The following is a 24,451-nucleotide window of genomic DNA, read 5'->3' as shown; positions in this document are numbered from 1 at the left end:
CTTCTAACGTTTATCTGACAGAAAAATGCACACAAATAAGCAAAAGTGTATTGGCTGCAGCATTTGTAATAGCAAATGATGGAGACAAACACATGACAAAATATAAGGCAGCTGTTAAAATAATCAGAGATCTCCTAATTTACTGACCTGGAAATCTTCCCACAATACATTTGTCATTGTTGTTGCTTTGCTTGCTTTATTTAAAATAGTAGTATACAATGTAATTTTAAGTGGAAACAATTACAGAAAGAGCATAGTATAATCAATTGTTATTTAAAATATAATTTATTTTTGTTATACATAAGTGTACATGCAATGCTGCATATTTATGTATAAAATAAAAATAAATTTTATTTATTTATTTAGATTTCTGTCCAAATTTATGTAGACATGGATTTATGGGCAGGGGTGCCTGGGAATCTAACATCACCATGTGCTATCATAAATACACTTGTAAGTTTTCTCTTTCATATCTGAGTGTTATTGCTATTATTTCCATGACTGGGCACTGCCTGCTATCAGAATTCTCCTCTCAGGTTCTGAGGTGAAGGGTTGACCCGTGTGCATTTCTCATTGTCAGTTCACCTCCCACCAACCTGAGGTGTGTGGGAAGGAAGGCGTGTTTGTATGTGGAAAGCCTGCATGCACTATGCTCTTTCTTCTCCCACGAATCAGTTTTTCTGTAACTGAGTTTCATTAGAGCACTCCTCAAAGTACATTATTATTGTCAAATAAAATGACTTTAGGAAAAAAGCAAAGAAGCCCACATCTTAGAGTTTCATGATTAGCACTCACCCCTATGACCAGATTTCATCATTCCCCTCTTGAGTGAATAGATGTATTTCTGAAATTCGGGAAAACTCTTCTTTCTCTAAATCTGTGTTTAAAGTGGTTGTTCTTTCATGAAGAGAAAAAAGCAGAACGTGAGTGTATACATTTGTGATTCCCTTTTGGGTTGTGGAATAAGATTTCATGTACTGCTTGATGGCAATGAACATTCAAAACATATTTAAGTGACTGGATGAGAATGAAACAAAGCTTTATGCTCAGAACGTGAACTGTCAGCCTCAGAATGGGCAACTCCCACCTCCACTCTTGGGCCAGTTACCTCTATTCAGAACACAGCACAGTGCCATAAGTACCCCATCCATTTTTCTCGTTAGAGAATTTTTACTTGCAGGTAAATGACAATTGGTTTTATTGACTCAACCTACAATGAACCAAGTAGACAGGTGTCTGATCTTTTGAATAGTAATATTCTAGGCAAACGAGAGATGTATCATACCCCAATGTCCCACCAGCTGAAATGTCCTATTTGCTGCTATGTCATCCTATCTAATAAAGAGGGAATATGCTAATTGACCCTCATGCCATTGCAAAGATGGCAGTGCCCACAGCCAATAAGGAGGGAATATGCTAATTGACTGCCCCACCCTCAAAGATGGAGGTGCCCACAGCCACAAGATGGCAGTGCCCAGTCCCCTCAGCCCCTCTGGGGTGGCAGGCACATGGCAAGGCCCCAGGCGAGCTCGGCCTTGCTGCATGCCAGCCTCTGGTGTCCTCCAGTCCCCTCAGCCCCCAGCCGCCCAGGGCTGGCCCAAGGCACAGGCAAGCCTCAGATGGCAACTGCCCAGCCAATGCCTGAGGTACAGGTAAGCCTTGGATGTTGGATGCCCAGCTGCCCAGAGCCACCTGAAACTCAGGTAACCAGGTCCAGCAAAAGCTTGTGCTGCCAGCAGTGGCAGCAGCAGAGGTGTGATGGGGCATTACCTTCCCCTGATCACTGGGTTGCCTCCCGCCCCTGAGGGCTCCTGGACTGTGAGAGGGGTCAGGCCAGGCTGAGGAACTCCCCATCCAGTGTATGAATTTTCGTGCACTGGGCCTCTAGTTTTAAATAATCAAGGATCTTCATAAACTTACTTCCTATTATGTATTGTTCATAGGCCCCTAGTATATCTATTTCCATTCAATTAAACTTATCTTCTAAGTTCTGCAAGCACCCCCTTCACATATCACCATTTCTATGTCTTTGTTCACTGTTTCATCACAGCTAGAAAGCTTGTCTTTTCCTCCTTCACTTAAAGAAATCCCTCCTATCATTCAAGGTTCTGCGCCATTTTTATCTCTGTTTTGAAGCATTCCTCACATCTTTATTTGTCTTCCTTCATGATAATTTCTGCAGCACTCGTATTTTTTGTACCATATTATTCCAACACCTAATTATATGTTGTCACATTATGCTATATCAACTTTGCTTTCACAGACGGTGAGTTCTACCCATGCACAGATAATACACTTCTTTTGAATTACCTACAAAAAGAGGCATATGGCAGGTAGTTATTAATAAATAGCAGGGAGATTAACTGATTACTTAATTCATTACAGGAAATGATGACTCCTCTTCAAGTGTGGCTATAGCAGTGACTACACTGGTATCTGGTATAGACAGGTATATCAGCATTATTCATAATAGCCAGAAGGTGGAAGCAGTCCAAGTATCCACCAACAGACTAGCAAATAAAGTGCAGTATATACATGCAATGGAATAATAATGAGCATTAAAAATTAATAAAATTATAATATATGCTATAAAATGGTTGAATCTTAAAAACACAATAAAAAGAAATAAGCCAGGCAAAAGGTGCTACTCTTTTATGATTTCCCTTATGTGAAGTAGCTAGCAGAGTCAAATTTCTATAGACAGAAAGCAGAATAAAAGTTACTACAGGTTGGATAATGAGAGAATGAGGAATTATTATTTAATGGGTTTAAGTTTGGCATGATAAAAATTTCTGGAAATGGATAGTTGTGATCATTGCATAACATTATAAACATACTAAACTAGTGGCCTGGTGCACAAAATTTGTGCAGGGGGGGTTGTCCCTCAGCCCGGCCTGCACCCTCTCCAATCTGGGACCCCTTGTGGGATGTCCGACTGCCAGTTGTCCACTCTGCCTGCCAGCCTGCTCACTCCCAACTGCTTCCCTACTGGCTTTCTCACACCCAACTGCCCCCCTTGCTGCCCTGGTTGCCCCCAACTGCCCCCCTGCCAGCCTGATCACCCCCAACTGTTCCCCTGCCAGCCTGCTCCCCCCCAATTCCCTCCCCCACCCCGTGCCAGTGTGCTCACCCCCAACTGACCCCCTGCCGGCCTGCTCACCCCCAACTGCCCTCCCTGCTGGCCTGCTTGCCCCCAACTGCCTCCCCCTACCAGCCTGCTCACCCCCAATTACCCCACTGCCGGCTTGATCACTCCCAACTGCCCTCCCCTCCTGGCCTGATCACCCCTAGCCCCATTCCTTGGTTGCTGGGGTGACCTGGGAAACCAAGACTTCCCACCTGCTCTCCGGCCAGCTCTGTGGCTCCAGCTGATGCTGCCATCTTTGTTGCATCAATTTGTATATTCCCTCCTTATTGGCTGTGGGCACCACCATCTTTATCGTAAAGTGACAGTTAATTTGCATATTACTCTTTCATTATATAGGATGCCATGGACTTGTACACTTAAAGTGGTTAATACAGTTAATTTTATGCTACATATATTTTACCACAATAAAAGAGAAACTACTTCCTTTTTAAAAAGCTTTTGTTTTGGAGATTCCATAGGTCTAAATTTGATATACCTTTTGGGTTATTTTTCATTGGTTTTGTTCAGAATTATTTTATAGGAAACATCCATTTATATTTGAGTCTTTTAAGTTTCTACACATTAAAATCTCAGTCTTTTAATCTTCCCATCTCCCTCCTTTAAATGTGCTCACTAGGCAACCTCTACTATATTGTCTCCTATACACTGCAGCTTAAAACTCTACTACCTCCTAACCACACACTCCAAATATCCAGTTTTAGCAGAGTGGCTACCTGATACACATGTAAACCAATCAGAATTTTATCATAATTAGGAATCTGAATATGTTCCAAATGAAATTACTCTTTCTGTACCACTGTTACTTCATAAAATAGATGTTTCTGCTTCATTTAATCAACCTTTCATAGATTTTACTATACTTCCTGATTTTAATCTTATATCACTGTTTATATATAGTCAGCTGTGAGTTTTCTGTAATCAATTATTATTATTCCAACAAGCCTTCTTTTCTGTAATTGTCTAATTAATCCAGAGTTGGGTCTTCCATGACTCAATGCAGACAAGTCTACTCAGATTACATTGCCTAACAATCTGACCAACAACTTTATGTTACCTATTTCTTTGTTTCTCAAGTAAACATCCATCAGTCTTTTTCAGGTAGCATTCATCATTCTAGACAGCTCTACTATTTTCTCCTTACCTCAGATATGTCTCTTCAATGACTGGCTAATGGTTCTTCCTTCTTCATAGAATCTTTTGGACTTCTGTCCATTTTCTGGAGGAGGGGGGAAATGGGGTCAATGCTTTCTTATCATATTCAATGTACTTATTTTATTTTCCATTGTTAAATACTATTTTAAATCTTAGCAAAACTGATTATAAAGCCAAACTCGTTACATAAACAAATTTTACTTTAGCTATACTGCTATTTATCCATAGTGTTAATTTTGAAATCCCATTAACTTAATATGACTCTAAGGAGTAACTATTAAGAAAATATATGCTGCTAGTAAAAATATGTTAGAGCTAATTTCAATAAATAAAAAGTTTTATTGTGACAGGAGAACCCATTATCATCAGCCAAAGATACATAAAATAAGAGGGGACATGGAGAGGAAGAAACGAGAAAAAGTTCAGGTAAAAAAAAAAAAATCAGCCCTAATGAATTAAACAATGGAGTAAAAAACCAGTCAGTAAGTTTTTGTTATAAAGTCTATGATTCATAGAATTGACCTCAAAGGCTCTTGAATCATAGTGGGAAGATAAAGTAATGTGAACCAGAGGTTCACCCTTCATAATTGCTATGGGGTTCCCAAAAGCAACCTGTGAGTCTGGGAATAGGAGATGCTTTGTCGAGGTGTTAAGTACTTGGGTGCCATCTTGAAAGGTGGCTAGGATTGGATAAGTGTGGGGGACAGAAAGTCCAAGAAGTAGAGAGAGCTACAGCCCTGTGGGGCCAGTGTCATATGGACTAGAGGTGACTAGAAAAACACTGAGCTATTAGGAAGGACTGAATTAATTCTGAGTAGAGTAACTTGGATAGAGTCAATTGGCAGTGCAGGCAGCCTGTGGATGGCTTTGAAGACCAGTCTGTATGTGAATAGTGGAGGCTGCACTGTGGAAGGAACATTTTAAGAAGACAAATCTGGTAACAGCATGCAAAATGTTCTGGATGGAGAGAGACCATAGGGAAGAAAAGGGAGAAAGAGTAAAACTATCAATGAAGACAGGTTGTGTCCTCATGACCATGACTTTCCAGTGCGGTAAGGTAAGTTAAGGAGGGCATATCAATTTCTTGCTGTGGGATGAGAGGTTTCATAAGCATTTCATTGATTTTTAGAGAGGGATAGAGAGATAGAAACATCAATGAGAGAGAAATATCATCGATTGGGGGATAGAGCAAGCATGAAGTAGTAAATTTTCCATTTTATTGCTTAAATTTCTCATTTAATTGCTTTATCTGTTTTGGTCCATTAGCTTCTATTCAAGAATATAGCTTTTATGATAAATTAAATTCTAGGGTTTTATTTTGACATCGAAGTTAATTTTTAATTCTAAATTTTCCATTTTACAACATACTTCCATGTGCCCTGACCAGGAATTGAACCGGTAATCTGTTTCCTGGGTCAACATTCAACTGCTGAGCCACACCAGCCAGGCATATGGGGATTTTTTTTAAAGGTTAAGATCCAGCGATGAGATAATGCTTTGAGTTTTTCTTGTTTATTTTTGTTAGCTTGCTCTTCATAAGCATGAAAGAAAATAACAAACATTACAAATCATTCTTTGAAATTATAATACATATTTATGATTAAGTCAAAGAAACATTATGAAAAACAATAACTTAATAGTTAACCTCTATTGAATGTTTACTATATAGTAGCTAATGTTCTAAGTTCTTTCTCTGTGAAATCTTTTTAATCAGTACAAAAATCTCCATAAGACTGGTAGTATGGCTGGGAAAAAAAAGCAATAGAGAGAATAACTTTGTAGAAAACCTCAGAGCTAGAACCTTATAGAATCAGGACGAGAACCTGGGCAGTCTACCTCTGAGCCCATGCTGGTAACCATCAGGGAATGTGGCCAAAAAAAGCAATAATCAAAGAAACCAAAAACTAAACCTTAAAACATAATTACTCTGCTGCACATATATCAGACCTTTAACACTAGTTAACAATGCTGTGTTGTGTAGTTGAAATTTGCTGAGAGGGTAGGTCTTATTTAATCCTCACCTGAAGATATATTTTTCCCATTTATTTTTAGAGAGAGTTAAAGGGGGAGAGAGAGAGAGAGAGAGAGAGAGAGAGAGATGAAAGAGACACATCTATCGGTTGCCTCCTGCACATGCCTGACTCACCTGGGATTAGACCTGCAACCAGGTACATGCCCTTGACCAGAAATCAAACTGGACTCTTTGGTCTGTGGGCTGGCACCTTAAACACTGAGCAAAACTGGCCAGGGCTGAGAAGGCAGATTTTCAATGTTCTCACCATAAAAAAATAAAAAGGTCACTCTGTGAGGTAATGGAGTGATGGATATGTTCATTAGTTTTGGTGTACTCATTATTTCACAATGTATACTTACATCAAAACATCAAGTTGAACACCTTAATTATATACAACTAGGGGCCAAATGCATGAATTCATGCACCTTGAAAAGAACTATGGGCTGCGAGGCTGCAGTAGGCATACGGGCAGATCTGGGACCATCCTCCATGCCACCGCTTGGCCCCTCCCACCGCGCCCCCAGTCCCTTGTCTGCCAGCAGTCCTGTGCCCGCTGCCACCGCTCCTACGCACTGATGGTGCCAGCCCCACTAGCACCACTAATGGCATGAAGTGATTGGGGCTGGCGCCAGCAGTGGGTGTGAGTGGGAGCTGCTGCCCTGATTGCCCCTCAGGAGCAGGGGCAGATAGAAAAGCCCTCAGGGGTGATTGGTGCCAGCACCCCCTGCTCGCCCCCATTGATGGCATTGAGTGATCAGAACCAGCGCTGGGCACCAGAAGGTGTGAGCAGCAGCTCCAGTGCCAGCTATGGGTGTGAGTGGGGCCATCACCAGCAGCAGGTGCAAGAGGCAGCTGCCAGCGATGATCGCTCCTCAGGCGTAGGGGGAGGTGGAGAAGCTCTGAGGGGCAATCGGGGCTGGCAGCCGCCACTTGCACCTGCTGATGGTGCTGAGCAATAAGGGCCAGGGCACTGGCAGCAGGTGCGAGCAGGGCTGGTGCCAGCAGCAGGTGTGAGCACCCAGCAGGACCACAGTGAATGGGAGCAAACAATTTTCAGTAACCACCAGAGGCTCGCCCTGATGACAGCGACTGGTCACTACTTTGGTCTGGTGCCCCCACTCACCTGCTCCACCATCCTGCTGTGGCCCACCATGTTCTGCTTTCTGCCGCCTGCTGCCAATGTCCGCCATGTTCCACACATGCTCCCTGGTGGTCAGTGCACATCATAGTGACTGGTTTTTTAGTTGTTCAGTTGTTCGGTCTGAATCTGGGCTTCTTTGTGTATTACAGTTCTATATATATAGATTTCTATAAAAGGGAAGATAAGGAAACATAGTCACTCTATTAGTCAATAACAATAACCATGATAATCAGGATGCTATGGAGTCTTTAAGGACTGCTTTCACCACTATATTATTTTATATCAAGTCCTTAGGCCTGACCAGTGATCAGGGCTGATTGGGGCCTTCTGGCTGCTGGCCAGTGCTTTCCTTCATTACGCACCACCCCCTGGTGGTCAGTGCACGTCATAGAGAGCTATCAAAGTCCTGGTCTCCCAGTTGAACTCCCAAGGGGACACTTTGCATTTTATCCTTTTATATACATAGACTAGGGGCCTGGTGCACGAAATTCGTGCACTTGGTGTGTGTGTGGAGGGAGTGTCCCTCAGCCCAGCCTGCCCCCTCTCACATACTGGGAGCCCTCAGGCATTGACCCCCATCACCCTCCAATCGCAGGATCGGCCTCTTGCCCAGGCTTGACGCCTCTGACACAGGACTCTCATTTCCCCCCATCACTGGTTCTGCCCCCAGCCCAGGCCTGATGCCTCTGGCCCAGGCATCAGGCCTGGGCAGGGGACCCCCCGTTCCCCGCGGTTGCAGGCTCCGCCCCTGCCCCGGCCTAACACCTCTGGCCTAGGCATCCGGCCCGGGCAGCGGGGACCCGCAGCTGCAGCGGCCCCGCGATTGTGGGCTTCGCTTTAGGCCCAGGCAAGGGACCCCTAGCTCCTGGGACTGCCAGCTTCGACCGTGCCCAGCTCCCATCGCTGGCTCCACCCCTACTTCCTGCTATCACTGGCCAGGGCGGCAAAAACTCCTGATTCTCCAATCATGGCTGGGGGGCAGGGCAAAGGCAGCCCAGGGCCACCTTTGCCCTGCCCCCCAGCTCGTAGCTCCCCGCTGGGTTTCTGATCACTGTCAGAGGCAGGGGGCTTCTTCCTGCTTTCCCTTTCGCCTCCCTGCATTGTGCCTACATATGCAAATTAACCACCATCTTGTTGGCAGTTAACTGCCGATCTTAGTTGGCAGTTAACTGTCAATCTTAATTGGCAGTTAACTGCCAATCTTAGTTGGCAGTTAATTTGCATATAGCCCTGATTAGCCAATGCAAAGGGTATTGGTCGTACGCCAATTACCATTTTTGTCTTTTATTAGATAGGATGGTTCTCATCATTTTACAGAAGAAATAAAGGCACAGAGAGGTTATTTGAGAGAATATTCTAGAAGCACTGGATTTATGCTTGAGCATTTTTCAGGGTGCTGATACTCTTCCACTTTACATAGCACATACACAATTATCACTAAAATTTAGCATATAACAGGGAAAAAAAAGTAAAATGTCCCCAAAGAGAGGAAAGTCACCAGCAATCAAAACTGAGGGGAATGTCAAAACTAACAAATAGCACCTGCAGAAAATTAATAAATTGGGTACTTTTAATGCTTTATTATTTTAAATTATGGCACCACTAGCTGAGCTGAAAAGTTTTTTTCATGGTTATTGTATCTTTAAAAATATGAATTCTATCTCAACTGCCTCTTTAAATAAGATTAATTCATAGCATTTCTCATTTAATTGCTTTATCTGTTTTGGTCCATTAGCTCCTATTCGAGAATATAGCTTTTATGATAAATTAAATTCTAGGGTTTTATTTTGACATCTAAGTTAATTTTTAATTCTGCAAAAAGTTCTTCCCTTTAGTTTTCTTTCAGAAGTGCTGAAAAAAATGATATTTGGAGCATTGTAAGTTATCCATGAAATAGGTATTTCACAGCCAACCTGACTACGCTTTCTTAGGCCTGAGCCTCTCTAATGAAAGGCCTGTTCAAGAGATGTTTGTGTATTAGCTTTTCCTAAGATTTCCAAAGAGAGATTTCATCAGAGGAAGTTGCCTGGTTGTGGGAATGCAATTAAGTCCCCATGCTGTCTTCACTTGAGTAGCTGAAAAGGCATGTGAGCCATATGGGTCATTCCCTATAAATGAGTCTAGGTTTGGCTATGAAATCAGAGCCTCTATAAGAATTACAGGGATTAAAAATTAATATAGGAATTTGGGATGACACAACATGTAAGAAGAGCAGGAAGAATAGAAGGTCAGGATGGCTGTAGTCCTGGGGATGACAAAACTGACATTGGTGTCTTCAGGCTGAGAAACTGCTTCAATTCCCAAGTTTACAGAAAGATTCTACCAGGGTCCCAATCTACTTAATCAGAGTGGGCTCATGGATGAGTCTGAGATGCCACTACATTTGCTTTCTATGACTTTCCAAGAAAGTCTCTCTTACTCTCTAACTCTGGAGCTATACAGAAAAGGTTATTATAAGAAATGTAGTTCCTGGCTTTACCTTATCAATGCAGATGAAACATAATCTTTGTAATGGTAATGCCCAAGTGACAATAACATAGCCCCTCCTATGAGGCACAGAATGAATATGATAGAGTTCAATACTCTTCCATGTCTTTAAGAGAGACATTATCTTAAAATATAATGCTATATTAAAAATCAACCTACTCATTTTCAGTTTGCATATCTATCAAGTAGCTGACATTGTGGTAGGCACAAAATCAAATCATGGTCTGATTTTTTTCTTTTTTTTTTGTTCTGCCTAGGTATTTGACACAATTTTTTTTGAAATATAATGATTTCTGGGGCACTTTAATAATTTGTTGGAATAAGGAACCTGGTTATTTCAAATCAAGATACATAAATTTTAAGACATTTGACATCATAATTGTTCTGCACATTGAAGACATATGGTAGGTATTAACCTGGGGGAAGCAAAAGGAGAAAAATTCCACTACTTATATTTGGAATATTTGAACTTGAACAGCTCATGGGAAGTTGAGCCTTCCAGAGAATGCCACTTTCTACCTCAAAACAGTTTTTTTGTTTGTTTTGTTCTAAATATGTATTGTTCTCTACAATAGCCATTGGTCTCCAGAATGACTTTGCGGACAAGTAGTCTACGAGTCTTTGGAGGCAGACCTAAGATACCATCTATTCTCACTAGCAAAATGTTAGGAATATGGTTAGAGACTCAGGCAAACTGTGTGGAATTAGCATTTATAGTAATTTAAACAAGATATCCCCAGAGGATATTGAGGATGCATGCATGTGGCCTCTAGGAAGGTGTCATTTATAAGACACCTCACAGGGCAGCATTTATTTTCTTGGTAAGTTTTCCAAAATGGCTGAGCTTGTGGCCCTTATCCTGGTAGCCTCAGTAACCTGCCTTTATCAGCACATTGTGACTGCACCCATCTTTCTCAAACATATTCACATTAATCAAACTTGTGATTGAGGAATAAACCCAGGATTCCAGCTTATTTGTTTACTGTAAACAATGTATTTCTATTGGGAGAATAAATTCTATCTCATAGGAAATGAAACATGCAAAGTTTATAGGACTGATTCTTTTTTTCTTAAGAGGAAGGCATATGTGGAAAACCAGATAATTATCAGAATTGGTGAATATTCAATTCAGAAAAATGGAATTAATAGCAGACAAAGATCAGCATAGGCTTGTCAATAGGACAAGAGCTCATGGAATCTATTGAGTATCACCTTTGGGATCCATTTCCACAGGACCAACTTGCCATAAGGATCAGAAAACCCAAAACCCTTTATCAAAAGTCCTTTTTCCTCTGAGCCGTGTCTTGAAGAGCACTGCCAATATATGTCCATGTGATTCTTGTTTTATTGCTGTAATAGAGGCCCGGTGCATGAAATTCGTACATTGGGGAGGGGTTGTTCCTCAGCCCAGCCTGCACCCTCTCCAATCTGGGACCCCTTGGGGGATGTCAGACTGCCAGTTTAGGCCCAATCCCACAGGGGGGACTGCTGGCTCCCAACCACTCACCTCACACAATCTGGGACTGCTGGCTCCCAACCACTCACCTGCCTGCCAGCCTGATAACCCCCTAAACACTCCCCTGCCAGCCCAATTGCCCCCAACTGCCCTGCTGGCCCAATCGCCCCCAACTGCCCTCCCCTGCTGGCCTGGTCACCCACAACTGCCCTCCCCTGCTGGCCATCTTGTGGCAGCCATCTTTGACCACATGGGGGCTGCCATCTTTGACCACATGGGGGTGGCCATCTTGTGTGAGGGCATGGCAGTTAATTTGTATATTACCTCTTTATATATAGGATTACTCCATGGCTGACCTAATTCCTCACAATTTCTATGTTCTTTCAGGTCTCAGACAATGGTTGCAAACCTAGGAAAGAGTCTGTCTCCTTCAGGAACACTTAATCTCCCTGATCTAGTCCGCATGTATGAATTTTGCCATTTAAGACTTGGTGGGCATTCTTATTTTCCTCACAGGCAAATTCCCTAGCACCTTAGTATTTGCTACAATGCTCATTTCCATCATTTATCAAGAATTACATTTTGTGTCAGATATCATTTATATCTTGCCCTGAGAGGTGAACCATTTACACCCTTTGTTAATGAGCTCCCCCATTGTGAAATTGGGTGATGCCATTCCATAAAATCTATTTTATTTATTTATGTGCCTACTCTTTATATGAAATTTGATCAAAAGAAACCTGTTCTCACTATTCCACAGACACTGCCATTACCCAGAGTCCTTGAACAAAATCCCTCAGTCAGGACACCTGACCTACCTTTTCACTAAGTTTCCTAAACTAAGTTTGCTATCAATTGAATGTTTGCATTCCCCTCAAAATTTAAATGTTGAAGCCCTGAACCCTCCCGCTTCAGTGTGATGGTATCAGGAGGTGGGGGTTGGTCTTTGGAAGATGATTGGGTTTAGAGGAAATGGTTAGGTCCTCATGATGGGATTAGTTCCTTTATAAGAAGAAAGCACAAAACTTTCTTTTCTTACACCCTACTTCCAAAAGAGAAGATAGCAAGAAGGCAGTGGGCCATTTGAAGACCTGGAACAGGGTCTTCACAAAACTGAATAGGCCAGAACCTTAATCTTGGACTTCCCAGCCTCCAGAACTGTGAGAAATAAATGTCTATTATTAAATCCACCCAGTCTCTCGTATTTTGTAATAGCAGGCCGAGCTAAGACAAAGTTCTTAAGAAAACCACAGGCATCAATGCCAAGGGACTACTGATGACTGAAATAGAACCCAGCACTAAATCTTCTATTGTGTATCCTGGTTATTTAACTTGACACAATTATTGGAATGTCTGCTAATAAGCCTTGGTTTCTTCTTCCAATTGAATAATTTATCATCTATTTTTTTTTAGTCTTTGTAACCTTTTCCAAGAATGATTCTATCATTTTTCTAACTGAAAATTGTCCAAGCTCCAGAATTAAAAGAAATAGGTCTTAATTATCTTTCCTCTGCCAAGTTTTACTTCACATTCACTTACTTAACTCATAGTTTTCTTCTTCTCCTCAGCCTCCATCCTCCAACCCTCTCCCCATATGACCTGTTTCTTTCTATTTCTTTGTTTAATTTTCTGGAGTGATTTGATCTTTCTCTGATCCACTCCAGGCATCACAGGAAGGATGGAAGCAGGGTGGGCATTAGACCAAATTCTAGTGACCAGCACTGTTCTCCAGTCAGAGCAGGTGCACTGGAGCCAGAGGGATGCTTCGTGCATGCAGAGCATCGAGATAGCTGTCATGGCCGTGCTCAGAACTCATTGCTTTACATGGAAGTCAGCTTGAAACATTCATTCAGATCGATTTATTCAAAAGTGTTTAAGGTTGAGCTGAGTTTATTACCACAGATGTAGTGGGGCCCTTACAATTGAGCATAATGTTTCATCAGTTGCAATACCAAATACACTCTTGGTGTCTGCTGACAGGGATATGGGGGTCTTTTATGGCAAAGCACTGATTGGGGAAGAAAGTTTGATGGAAAAATTGTTTTCATAATACTCCAAAGGGGTTCAAGTTTATGAAGATTTTAAATCTTTTCTCTTGGCTTGAATTATCTTTTTTTTTTTTCTTCTTGCCCATCCCTGTCTCCAAAAAAAAGCAATAAGCCTGTCAAAGGAGGAATTAATTAAGCAAATCAATCAGTCAGTTTTATTAAGGAATTACAAAGCCCAAGTGGAGCATTAATTATTCAGATAATGGGACATCTCTGAGCCGTTCTTTTCAATTATTGATAAGCTGCTATCTATCATTCAAACTGCTTTAGTACCGATTCAGTTGTGAATGAAAGCCAGATCATTCAGCCATAGCATATGCTAGTGATGAGCACTGCTGGGAGGATGGTGTAAAAAAGTGGACGGGGGCTCTCTTTCCCCAGCCTGAGTGCACATAGTAACCATCATGAGGCCAGGACCGGCCACCCTGCAGGCATCTCAGTGAAAGGAGTGTGGTGCTAGGCACTGAGGCAATGACATGGGAGTTTCTTTTTCTCTACCACACCTGGATTTCTCATTGGCCTTATAAGACCAGTTAAAGAAAGTAGCATTTCTGGTAAAGCTGATGTCATTGTTTAACATCTAAAAGAATAAACAGACAAAAAAACACCCTTCAACTAGAAGAATTTTAGATTTTTTTTCTCTCTAGCATCAGGAAGAGAAAACGTTTCATTCAACCTCAGATTTATTTTTTAATTCCATTGGTTTAATGTTTATATGTGAATTTACATGAACAGACAGGGGTGTAGGAGTAAAAGTTTTCTCAACTTTTTTTCAATTTGTGTCAGGAGTTTAATCTTCCTTTTATTAATGATTTATTGAATATCTAATATGTGCTGAAATCCTGACAACGGCAACACAGAGACCTCAAGGTACTCATGGTACTTTGGTAAGACATTTACTAAGAAAAAAACATTTCTTTTTTAATCAGAAAGGCATCGGTCCCCCAGTAGCACTAATTTCAACTTTGGGATACTGTATATTATATTTAGAACAAGAAGTAGTAAAGAAGACAGAAAACTTGGCCTTTCCTTTATTCTAGCTTAAAATTCTTGCTAGAGCAGTGGAATTTTTTTTGAAAGCTTTGTTTTCTGGGTTTTGGTTTCCTCGCTTGACTTTTTATCAAAGAAGTTAGAGCAAAGTAGTTTTGGTATTTGAATGCCTTTCAAAGCTAATTATAAGTCAAAAGCTGGATCCACAAATATTACAAACATAACCTCTTGATAAGACAAACTTGAATCAATTGCATACTATTAGGAACATCACCTACAAGAGCTTTGGCAGTGTCTTGAGGGAGAAGATAATGTAAAAATTTATTGACTTCAGGCACATCTTTTAAAGTTGGGATTGGATTGGGATTGGGTAAGGATTATGAAACAATAGTCAAAGATTGATGGAAACAGGAAAGTGAGTATTTTGAGTCAAGAGATTAAATTAATTTTAGAACATAGACTGTTGATGGTTTCCATTGAAAAGCCGAATCTTTCAGGGAAATCTTGTAATAAAAACACTTGGCTAGGCAGGACACTTTTGGAAGAATTAGGTCATGCTAATGAAGACCGAGTAATAGCAAAGACAGGTTAACAAAGACAGAGAAATGGCACAGTCATGTAAGCATAGAAGGTAATGTGTGGGTTTCATTCTCAGTGCCCAGGCTATATGTGGAGATTCAGTTCTCATTTGTCACTATAGTATCTGTCAGTATTAAGGGAACTCTTCAGTTTTCTGATTACTTTGCACATTTGTTTTGGAACTTTATTAATTACCTCTAGATCATGCTCATTTATTCCACTTAGTGACAATGAGAACATTGGCACTTGACAGGGCTGTTTGAATCCACACTGTACGATTTCCTAACAATGAGACTTAAGTTGAGTAACTTCATCTCTCTGAGCCTCAGTTTGTTTATCTTCAAAACTGGAATACTTGCCTCAAAGAACAGTAGCCCAAATTAAGAGAGCAGGAATTCACAGTCTTAAATCTCTTTGTGTCAATACTTTATATGTCCATTTTTACTATGCTTCCTGTCCTTATGCCTTTGAGGTTCAATCTAGATACTAATTTGCCTGAGAATTTGGCTAAATTCTCACTTTGTCCTCTCAATTCTCACTGCATTTCCAAGACACTGACGATGTTTTATGAACATCAAATGTACTTTGGGTTCATTCTTCTGTTATGTATGCAGCCTCAAGCGTGGTGAATTGGAAAGAGCACTGGCATTTCAGTGAGAAGTTCTTAACTTAATCCTTCACTCAGCTACTAGTTCTCCCTATGACCTTGGGCTACAAAGCCATACTCAAGTTTGGCTCAGTTAGACTTTTAATACTAAATTAAACCCTGCTGAGCATCTGGTCTTTGAAGCACTTCTCCAAAGAGCCATGCACTCATCCAAGCAATTTGGCCAAGAATTTTATGGCATTTCCTGACATATCTCTATGAAAGTTTTAGACTTCTCAGGGCATGGTTTAAAAACCACTGCCATGAAACCATGGCATTGACTTAATGAAATTAATTTATCTTTCTATCCATTCACTTATTCCATGAATATTTATTGTCAATAACTACATGCCAAAGCTTGATAGGAAGTCAATAACAATGATCCTAGGAATGAAAGATAATTATTTCTTTGCCTTAGAAGTCTTATGATTCTCAAGTCCTCCAAATGAAAACAAAACTTTTTGCCCTCTCCACACTGCCCCCCAAGCACACACGGACACATACTCACATCACCTTCCATAGATGCCAGTGAATCCACACTGTACCATTTCCTAAAAATGTGACTTAAGTGGAGTTACTTCATCTTATGTCTTTCTCAGTCAGGTGAGTTATTTCAGATACTCCTCCAAATCTGTGCTACTTGTTTTCTTTATTAGAAGAGCACCCTTCCAGTGGCACTGAGGCATGGCCTCGCCTGCAAGGTCTTTCTCGATTTGTCTCAGCTGTATTATTTCTCTTACCAGCCATCTCAGAGCACATTGCAGCCCCTGTCTTTTCTCCACCATTCCTCCATCTCATTTATTTTTTAGTATTTTCTCAACAGTTCTTCCAGACGCTCTCATTAAGCACTGGGCTAATTAGCCTCCTGTTTCTGAGCAGTGGAGCAGGGGTGAGCCAGGGCCCTGCAGGAGGGCTCCCACACTCGGCGGGAGGAAAACAGTCCTGCTCCCCAGCTCACACACCTGCACCCTCTCACAACTGGACCTGCCACCACTCAGCAAGGTTGTTCTTTGCTGTTGTTTTTAAGCTTCTGCTCTTTTTCCCAGAAAGGATACACCACAGCCCCAATCATCCTCACTCACTGACAATACCAGTGATTAAAATCTCTCAGTCCCCAGAGCACAAGCCCTCTATTAACTTTGCAGACATGTTTTCTATGCTACAGACCCAGCAGGCACTTAGCAGATCCTCTTGGAGATGCACTGGTTCATGACTAAGAGTAGCGGATCCAGCTAACATCTCAGAGAGCCGTGCACTGAATAGAGAGTGAGGGATCAGTGGGCTGCCCTGGAAATGTGAAGTGTCTAAATGGCACCTCACCCTAACACAGCTTTCCTCCCCAATTTCAAATCCAAGCCAGAGTTTGTTTGAATCTCTTCTCCTAGATCCTAGTATAGCAAACTTTTTTGGGTCAGTTGTTATGACAAGTATTTAGGTCTGAGTCCCACCTTTATAGGAAGAAAAGCAGTAAAATAAAATTCTCTCTCCCTGACTATTAGCTGTATAGCTAAAACATGAATCTCATATTTTATCCAGCCCTGGCTGAGTCTGTCTAGGTTGAGGTAATTGATGAGCTACTTTTCATTCATCTATCTTTGACATCTCCTGGATAAACTTCATACAATAATAACACTGTAAGTTAATAGATGCTTTCCAAGTCTTGCTTGCTCTAAAGAACAGTAATGTTATCACTTTATAGTTAGCAAAACACCAGCATATTTACTCCTCAATCAGGTGAAACTGTTAATATCATCTGGGATTTAGGATGACTTATCCACAGTCATCCAAATAACAATGAAAAAGTTTAAAACAAAAAGATCATCAAATTCCAAATCCTAGGTTCTTATTCTTATATGAAGCTTTATTCTTCCTTCTTGCACCCTTAAGATAATGTTTTAAATGTGATGTATTTGGTTTTTAGTACAATTTCAAATGCATGGCTGCCATGTCCCAGCCAACGCAAGAATCCCTGTTCCTGCCAGATGGCCAGGCCATTGCCTGGCTGCTTCCAATGTGGACAACCCATGAGATGAGTCTAAGTTATCATGGTAGTAATGTACATTGTCTAATGTGAGTCTGAAAATAACAACCAAAAGTTACCCATGGATATGATATTAATTTTATAAATAGGAAAATTAAGCCCCCTAGTTTTGTGATTTTCTCAACTGTTCCTCAAGAGATGGCCACTTTTCTGTCCCTCATGGTTTCTCTCAATCTATCCTTTGGAATGAAGGGTAGGATAAGAGGGTCCAAAATTAAAACACTTTGACTCCGTTCCTCTACTTCTCTACTACCTCCAGCACATGGATAATTAGTCCTTGCTGTCCACACTGAATCTTCTGGCTTTTGTTAACCAAGTAGAAGGGACTGTCCCTGTTTCTTTGGGTGTTTGCTCCAAAGAAGGTTTCAGAACTTTTATGTCCAAAGCCACACATGCTTAAGCAAGTGATGGAATTGTGTTCCTGCTGCAGTGACTTCATTTTTCTGTAACATTAACAAGGGGAGACTTTATTGTGTAGTCTCAAGGGGGTTGAATGGCTGCTCAGGCCTCCCAGTTTTGCCTATATGTTTATTCCCTCCAAGCCCAAACATCACCCTCTCATCTCCACATTACACAGCCCTCTTCTATGGCCAGCCTCTCCTTAGGTTCCTTCCCCACTTCCTGAAGCATAGCACAGAAATGTTCAAGGCCTAAATGTATTTACTCACTTGATAATTTTTCTCTGTGATAGATGTCAAAGTTATTCTTCACTTGGTTTCTGACAAGAGGAAGATAAAACTTAATTTACACTATTGATGAGGAGTTACTTGAGAAGTGATATGTATGAGAAATTAATATTTTTTTCTACTTACATACTTTGCTTTTATCACAAGTGAGCTAGTAAAGCTAATATTGTTATGATGTAAAAGCATCACCTGCTCTGGTTGCATCTCCAGGCTTTCCCAGTTGCACCTTTAATGAAGGAGAGGAGGCTACACCTTTGATGAAGGGGAGGAGGCTCAGATCTCATGTCTTGAAATCCTTCACAGAACAAGGGAAATAAGATTTTTATCACTGGAGAACAGTGGAGCATCTATATTCCTCCCATGTGACTCTGTGAAAGTCACTAACCCCAACCTGGCGCAGACATCTCACGGGTCAATTAAGAAGAGAGACTAACATGATTTCAGAATTTCTCCTGGCAATAACATTCTACAATTTTACTCCAGAAAGTAGCCTCTTTCATTGCTGAAAAAGTCAGTATAAGAGAAAGTTATTTTTTTTTCATTGAGCCAAAGTTCACTCATTTTCTACCAATTGATACCAACTATGCTGCTCTTCCTTCTCTCTCCACACAAAAGTTCCTCAAGTGTTTGGGGGTAATTTCCACTTACCCTGAAGTTACCTCTTCCCCAGGCTAATTAATTTTCTCAGCAGTGTACATGAGTTGGTCTTGACACTTTGCATTTGCATCTTGAATAGCTTTGATACATCCATTCAAATATACAATGGCTTTGAGGCTGGACCTTTTTTATAGAAAGCATAATTACAACCTGTAGATTGCTTTGCTTTTTATGTAACATTATTTTTCCTTCCAGAGAATTATATTTTTTCCTGATGAGATTAAAAGTACTAAGAACTGCCATTAATCAATGCTATGAAATCTCTGACCTCCTGGAACCTCTGTTTCTCCCCAATCCACATGCTTGCCCCAGACTCTTTGAGTAGGACTATATAGGAGACCAACCTCTTGCCATCTCTGCTGACAACTTAGAAAAGAGAGCTATATAAGGAGATATCTCTTGGAATTTGTAAAAACGGTAATCTCATCTTTGACTGAAATCATAAACAGCTACTCAATGATGAAAGTGGAATTAAACCTCATACCTGTCTGACTCCAAACCCCAACCTTTAACCATTCACCTAATGAAGACGGATGAGGAGTTCATAATGGAACATGGAAATAAATTTGAAAGTAGTATAGCAATATCTCTGACTCCAGCTTAAACTAAGTAAATAAAATCATTCCACTTCAAAGCTGAAAGACTAAGGAAGGATTGAGCAGGTGACTCATAGTGAAGAGATGAATCAGAGTGTGTGTGCTTTTTTTTAAACTTAATCCTCATCTGAAGATATGTTTTTTATTGATTCTAGAGAGAGAGAGTGAAACATCAAAAGCTCGCCTCTCATATGTGCCCTGACTGGCAATCAAACCCAAAACCTGGGCATGTGCTCTGACTGACAATCTTCAGTGCAAGAGACGATACTGTAATATATATATAGTAATATATATATACATATATATATATTATTGTGATGAATATATAATCTTATTGTGATGAAGACAGAAGACTCAGAACATGTAATAACTTTGAGCAAGCCTGAGGGCAGTTTCTGGCTGAGCGATAGGAACATGTATGTGGAGTGACCCTGTGGATCAATATCTTGCTCTTCCTTCAACCTTGCTAGGTGCTCCTTCTCAGGCACCTTCCCCATCTCCTGAATTTTAAATGTCTGACTGTCTAGCATGCTACACTTAATCCTCAGCTCACTTTCTTCCTAAGTGTCCTGCAGTCCAAGCTGAAATAAGCCTTCTGGTCTAAAATCATGGAGGCCAAAATTTGGGAGATATACAGCCTATAGTTCCCATCAGTCAACCATTGACTCATATTTTTTCTTTCTTGCTCTTAAAACTCCAACTCTTAATTTGCTACCTTTTATGAAAATTCAGCTATTTTTCAGAGAATAGCATAAACTAAGTTTCAGTTATCAGTACATTGGTGTAAATTCATGTACCCAGGATCTTCCTTGAGATTGGAGAGATGGTTATAGACAGCTCAGCCAATGAGTAAAGCATGATCTCAGATGTGTGGTTCTCTTCATGGGATGCCCACAGAAAACCAGGGTGCAATAGAGGAGAGATGTGAGAAGGGGAAGAGAAACAGTTCATAGGGCCAGGAGGAAGCTAGGGGATGTGAACTGTGAGTAGATACTGTGTTAAGAATTCTCTGGAGCAGCAGTCGCCAACCTTTCGGACCTCAAGGACCAAAGTGGTCTGTGGACCACTGGTTGGTGACTACTGCAATGGAGTGTTCCTCCCTTGGTCATCACAAAAATTCAGCCACATATTGTTATCAATACACAACATATTATAGAAGACATTTTCAGAGAGGTTCAGTAATATACCTCAGATTGCTGAACCAATGCATGGTGATACAGATATTAATTAGAAACTGTTTTTCTCCAAACTCTATCTTCTTTCTCATCTATGAGCCGGCCTTCCTAATAGGCTTAGCTCCTATTAGAGTGATATTTCAAGTGGACTCAACATCTAAGAGATAACAAGAAATGCTACTGAGTACACTTATATACTCTTGTTCCCTCATTGTATCTGGCCAACCCATCTTTGGTAAATTATGAAGCCAGAACAGCTTGTCAATAAGGTTTCCACCTTTTTGGTTTTCCTTCTACTTCTGGCTCCACAGTCACACTTCTTTCCTTCCTGTAAATCCACATTTAGTTCCCTTCTCAATGGTGTTGTTTCCTATTCCTTCTCATCAGCTTCCCCCTAAATTTCAGATACCCTCTGAACTCAGAAGTTGTGGGGACATTTGACAATCACTGCTTCAGTGAATGACAGTTTCTGACAAGAGTGTGATATATTTTTCAAATATGCTGGATTAAAAAATAAAAAGCCTGAGAATCATTTGTTTTATAAGAGAAGCTTCTAAAGAAAATTTTGTATTTTAAAAGGGATTCTAGCATAAAACTAAAGGAATAAAGCTTAAGAAGCAACTTTCAAGGCACATGGCATTGGAAAAGGTGAGGGGGTCATGTTGGCATTCAAGATCCCTAACATCATGCTACAGAGGGATAAGGTCAGTGCTTGGGTTAAATTTGAATTTTGAAATTTATATTTTCTTGGATCATAGGAAATTAGACTTATTTTCAAGGCCTCTAGACATTGTTTCCTAAAGAGCAAAAGATAGTTATTCATTTCCTCCTTCACGTGGAGCCCAACTCCAGAACCCTGACCACTGCCTCCACTCTCTAGCACAGGCAGTTGTGTTTGGAAGAGTCGCAGCAAATGTTTAATCCCAAGTTTTCATGCCACTTCCCTTCCTTTGTTCTCAGTCATGCACTTCACCCATATCTGTTATGGTGTTCAACATTTTGTTTTTCTTCAATAATTTATTTCCCAGCGAGCATGATTCTGGCAGCAAGCCACATTAGGATCACGTGACTGGCACATACCAAGCCCCTTGGGACTCTGATCTGCACCTAGGGAGAAGATCACTATGGAGCTTCAATCATGATTTGGCAAGTTGACATTGGACAAGTTATTTAATCTTTCTGGGATTTAATTTCCTCGTCTCTAAGATAGAAGAATAGTGCCTTGAGAACACACATCACATATGTCCCTGCTAATAGCATTTTCTAACTTTGCACAGGTGGCTCGCCAAATCAAAACTTTTTTTGTGTGTGTGTGTGTTAGCCTCAGCCTTCTACTTTTGACACATAAGAAATCTAACAAATATCATTTCATGAAATTATATGGCTTATTTATGAGCCAAAAAGCCTTCTCACAGACCATTTTTAATCAAACTACAGGTACAAAGTTGTGCAACATTTATATGATGGATGTTAAAACCAACCTTGCTCTGTTTGGATTTGACCCAAAAATTCTAAACATGACTTGCACTGATGTGCATTGTTATTCAACCCAGCAGAAATCTCTTTTGTAAGAATTTTTGCATTAAATGCCAGTATCTCAATAAGCTAACCAAGTAATTGAAGATTATGACTTTGAAAGTCTTGCTCAGAACACTAAACACTATAACCATCTCATTTCTCCCCAGCAGAGTGTGAAGACTGTGAAAGTGTGCACCCCAGGGGGGTGGCGGGCATGGCCTGGTCCAGATGACAACTTGGCTGATGGCAAGGATGTAAAAATTCTACTCTCCCCAATGCTGAATCTCATTCACCTCAAGGCATTACCGTTGTACAATCAATTAAGTTTTGTCTTGACATATAGAATAACTTGGGATATATATTATGAAATCTTCGATATAATAAAGAATAGCCCATAGAAATACAAATAGTTATAGATTTTAATTCTTAATACAATTTATTTTTTCAAGAGTAATTATACTGCTTTCTTCTTCTTCACAAAGATTATTGTAATTTTCCATTCTTTAAAATATATCCAGTAAAGTAGATCATTATTTTTCTCACATAAGAAGTAAAGATAATAATAGCAGCTAGCCTATAGAGTTGAGGGATAAATAGAGTACTAATGCAATAAAAAGAGCTATTTATAGCAACTAGCACATATTCTACACTTAATTAATGTTAGCTATTAATAAAATCCACACTTCTTAACTTAGCATTTTTCCTATCATATGATTCTGCGAGTCCCTCAACAAGAAGATCCTTTTTATAACAGAACTGTGAACATTTTCAGAAGTCCTTTGTCCCAATATTTTCTTACTGTAAAACTAAATAAGAATTAAAAAGTCATCATAAATGTTGTGAAGGCCTTTTGGCCAGAAGGATAGAATTATCTTTCAAGTTATAAGTCAAATTATCAGGATCATAGATGCCAAATATCTGACCCAACTCCAATTGTAAGACAAAAAAACAATTCTAGGCTCTATAAGGACATTTTCACCAAAGAGATTTACTCACTCTGAATCAGCAGGCTCATCCTCACCTGCAGATATGTTTCTATTTTTATTTTTAGAGAAAGAAGAAGGGAGGGAGAGAGGAAGAGAGAAACATTGATTGGTTGCCTGCCATACACACTCCAAACAGGGATTGAACCCACAACCTAGGTATGTGCCCTGACTGGGAATCAAACCCACAACCACTTCGTATATGGAACAACACTCCAACCAACTGAGCACCCCCGCCAGGGTTAGATTGTACTGACTATTATAATATGTGAATGAAGCCACCACAATAAAAAGTACCTCATGCATTTGGGAAAGAACTAGGCAGTATAGTTTCACTCTCATCTGACTATCCCAATTTGTAAGAGCTTAACCTGGAAAATTCTCTGTCATACTATCTATGCTACCTGACAGCCTGTCCCTCAGGAATGAAAGCAATCTAATAATCTCATCACACCAAGGTGTTAAGAACATTGTGTATTAGCTTTATTAGAAGGCATTGCCTTTTAAAAGAGAAGTCTGGGCAGCTCTGTGGTTAATCAAAACCAGTGAAGATTGATATACTTTCAGAGATCTGTAGGTGAGATATTTAAAGATAGGAAAGCACTTGGCATTCATCAACTCATATCACTTAAATGACTCCTCTAAAACAGAAAGTGTCTTTGTAGCTACTTATTCATTTACAAGAAGTATTTATGAGAATCTAGTATTGTCAAGTTATAAAGCTATGGTGATAAGCAAAGAAAGCAAGGTAGGCATTCCACAATAGATGAAAGAATTGCTGTGAGTACGAAGTGTAATGAGAACAGGTCATTGGGACCTGGAGAAGTTTGGGGAATCAGGGAAGGTTTCCTTGAATATTTCTTACGAAGTTTTAGAAAAAAATTATATATGAAAACAAGTTTGAAAAGAGAGAAGGAAAAACATTCAAGCAAAAAGAGTAACAAGTGAGATGTGTACCATCGATGAGGCACTGACTGAGCGATGGTTGGTTTGATTAGAGCACAGTGAGGGAAGGGAAGCAACAAAGCGTATCCATTAGGCAACATAAAGAGCCCCCTCAGTATCTATTTCTTTATAAACTAGGGCCAATGGAAGCCACAGAACACTTAACACAAAGAGCAATTTGATGTTATG

Source organism: Myotis davidii, unplaced genomic scaffold, assembly GCF_000327345.1.
Source record: "Myotis davidii unplaced genomic scaffold, ASM32734v1 scaffold259, whole genome shotgun sequence".
Classification (NCBI taxonomy): Eukaryota; Metazoa; Chordata; class Mammalia; order Chiroptera; family Vespertilionidae; genus Myotis; species Myotis davidii.
The sequence above is the reverse complement of the archived record's forward strand: the minus strand, read 5'-3'. Positions refer to the sequence as shown.